We start from the raw sequence: 3,873 nt of genomic DNA, 5'->3' as shown, positions 1-3,873 counted from the left end.
TGACCTCAAACTTTAGCCCAAACGTTGGTAGCAGCAAATGGGGCAGCTGGTGTAAAAAGTTTGAGTAAAAGTTTGCCTCAATCTTTTACTCAAACTTTTACTCAAGCTTTTAAGATTCACAACCCGGTTCACATTGGTTCTCTCTCCAACTCCAAGAGTAATCAACCAAGGCCTCTATCAACCCAATTCCATCAAGAGCAAGGGCCCAATTGACACCACTCAAAGGCACAAGAGATAGTTAGAATAGAAATTTCATTTTAATTGTAATTTATTTTGAATTTCATTTTCATTTTGTAAAAATGCCTATAAATAGGTATCTGTTTCATTTTATTAGGGGGGCGAGCTCCACTAGGGAGCATTAGGAATACAGAACTCTTTCTCTTTAGTTTTTCTTTTTGTTTTAAATCTTGGGTTGAGAATTGAAGAAATTCTGTTTCAATCTCACCTTGAGAATTCTCTCTGTTTTCTTCTTCTGCAATTTTAATTTCTCCTCTACTACAAGTTCCTTTGCTGCAAGTTTACAATTTAATTTACATTGAGCTTGATTTTGATCTTTGGTTCTCATTGCTTTCTGTTCTCACTGAATTCAATTTACATTCAAGCAATTTAATTCTTCTGCAAGTGCTCTGCATTTTACATTTCTGTTCATGATCTGATTTACTTTTCCTGCAAGTTTAATTTTCTCTAAGTTTTGATCTATTGCTCTCTTTAATTTCTAGCATCCACTCCCCTTTACATTTAATGTAATTTTACTTTTTTTGCAATTTAAGATTCTTGCAATTTACATTTCTTGCTCTTAAAGTTACTTGCCAATTTACATTCTGCAACTTTAAATTCATTGTCCTTTACTTCCTGTTGGTTACAAATTCACACAATTCACTCAATGATAGCTTGACTAAACTAATCACCCACTAAAGTTGCTTGATCCATCAATCCCTGTGGGATCGACCTCACTCCCGTGAGTTTTATTACTTGATGTGACCCGGTGCACTTGCCGGTTAGTTTTGTGTGTTTGGAATTCGTTTTCCGCAAAAACACCATCAGTACTCATTTTGGGAATGTTCGTGCCTTACTTGAAATATTAAGACTGATCACCTTAATGTTGATTGTTTGGTACGGATAGGACCTTAATGACTGCGAATAGGTATAGTTTAATCGAGCTCCAAATGACGAATCGATGCGCGGTACAGCTATCCTCATAGCTGTTATAATCTCCATGGCTATGGCTATGTTAGATTTGGATGCTGTAAGGAATGAACGCTTGTTTTACTTGTGAGGAATATAGACACACAGCTAGGATCTACCCAAGAAAGTTTGTTCGGAATCCAGTGTGAACCCAGCAACAAGGTCGAGTGTTTGCTATGACTGCTAATGATGCTATGCAATCAGACGCCCTGATCCAAGGTCAGTGTTACGTCAAGAATCGATTTCTAACTGTACTGTATGATTCGGGTGCATCGCATTCCTTTATTTCTTTAACTGTTGCTCGTGAGTTGGGACTAGATTTCTCTGAGTTGAACTTTGATCTGATTGTCCATACACCTACATCCCAAAATGCTTTGACTAGTTTAGTGTGCCTGCAAGTACCATTCACTATTAGGAACAGAACTTTTATACATGATCTAATCTGTTTGCCTCTATGTGGTTTAGAAGTTATTCTAGGGTTAGATTGGTTATCTAAGTATCATGTTTTCCTTGATTGCTATGAAAAAACTGCTGTTATTCCGTCTGATAGTTTAGATATTAAACCATTTCTGTCTCATATTTTATATTTGAATTCTGTAAGAGTTGCATTAGACGGGAGTGATTGTGAGGGGTACGTTCTGTTAGCGGCTAGCTCGAATGATAGTGAACTAAGCTTAGAACGAATCCAAGTGGTGAAGAAATTTCCTGATGTTTTCCCGGACGACATACCTGAGTTTCCTCCTCAACGAGAGATAGAATTCAGCATTGAACTTGTACCTGGAACCGGACCGATTTCCATAGCACCGTATCGGATGTCACCATTGGAACTTGCAGAGTTGAAGAAGCAATTGGATGAGCTACCTGCGATTTTCATGGATTACATGAATCATATTTTCCGTCCATACTTTGATCAGTTCGTAGTAGTCTTCATAGACGATATTCTCATCTATTCGAAGACAGAAAGAGAGCATGAAGAGCATCTAAGGACTGTATTGCAGATACTAAGGACTCGAAAGTTATATGCTAAACTATCAAAGTGCGAGTTCTGGACAAAGAAGGTGGCATTTTTGGGACATGTTATATCACAGGGAGGAATTGCAGTGGATCCTTCAAAAATTGAAGCAGTAGTGCAATGGGAACCATCTACGACCGTTACAGAAGTTCGGAGTTTTCTCGGACTTGCTGGATATTACCGGAGGTTTATTAAAGGGTTTTCACAGATAGCCTTACCCCTGACTTACCTTACACGAAAGGAAGTTCCGTTCGTTTGGACGGCTGAGTGTGATAGAAGTTTCAAGATGCTTAAGGAAAAGTTAACAACTGCACCTGTATTAGTACTACCCGACCCGCAGAAACCTTTTGAAGTATACTGTGACGCCTCTCATAAAGGACTCGGATGTGTACTGATGCAAGACAAAAATGTGGTGGCTTATGCTTCCCAGCAGCTGAGACCTCATGAACGAAATTATCCGACGCATGACTTGGAGTTGGCTGCAGTAGTGTTTGCTCTGAAGATCTGGAGACACTATTTGTATGGCGCTCAGCTAGAAGTTTTCTCTGACCACAAAAGTTTAAAGTATATCTTTGACCAGAAAGATCTTAATATGCGACAGCAAAGGTGGATGGAGTTCCTAAAGGACTATGATTTTAAGTTAAGTTATCACCCAGGAAAAGCGAACATGGTGGCAAACGCTTCGAGTAGGAAGAATTTGAATATCTCTTGGATGATGATAAAGGAAGAAAAGTTACTCGTGGAATTTGAGGACCTTAAGTTGGCTATGACTGAGACATCAAGTGGAGTCCGTTTGGCCCAATTGTATATAACACCAGATTTTAAGATTAGGATTCAGCAAGCACAAGCACAGGATTCAGAAATGATGACGATGCTGAGACGGATGAAAGTAGAGGAACCGGAAGCTGTAAGACTAGATCGTAGCAGCCTCTAGAGATACAAGAACAGAATTTGTGTGCCTAGCTCTGGAGATTTACGGCAAAGGATTCTTGCAGAAGCTCATCAAAGTAGATTTTCTATGCATCCTGGAGTAACAAAGATGTATCAGGATTTGAAACAAATGTTTTGGTGGCCGGGCTTGAAGAAAGAGGTAGCTGATTATGTCTCAAAATGTTTAACCTGCCAGAAGGTGAAGGTGGAACAACAGAAACTATCAGAACCCTGCAACCCTTAGAAATACCATAATGGAAATGGGAGCAGATCACTATGGATTTTATTTCGGGATTGCCAAGGACCTTAACTGGACACAATGCCATTTGGGTAATTGTGGACAGGTTGACAAAATCAGTGCACTTCCTTCCGATTCGAGTTGACTATACATTAGAAAGGCTGGCACGGATATATATTCAAGAAATTGTACGATTGCACGGAATACCTTCGTCAATTGTTTTAGATCGAGATCCGAGGTTTACTTCCAGATTCTGGGGAGCTTTCCAGAAAGCATTGGGAACAGAATTGCATATGAGTACAGCATACCATCCTCAGACAGACGGACAATCAGAGCGGACAATCCAGACATTGGAAGACATGTTAAGATCTTGTGTGATGGATAACCAGGGCAGTTGGGATAGGTATTTGCCATTGGTCGAGTTCGTCTACAATAACAGTTACCAACAAAGTATCGGGATGGCACCATATGAAGCTCTCAATGGAAGAAGATGTCAGACACCATTGTC

Source organism: Arachis ipaensis, chromosome B01, assembly GCF_000816755.2.
Source record: "Arachis ipaensis cultivar K30076 chromosome B01, Araip1.1, whole genome shotgun sequence".
In the NCBI taxonomy this organism is placed as follows: Eukaryota; Viridiplantae; Streptophyta; class Magnoliopsida; order Fabales; family Fabaceae; genus Arachis; species Arachis ipaensis.
The sequence above is the reverse complement of the archived record's forward strand: the minus strand, read 5'-3'. Positions refer to the sequence as shown.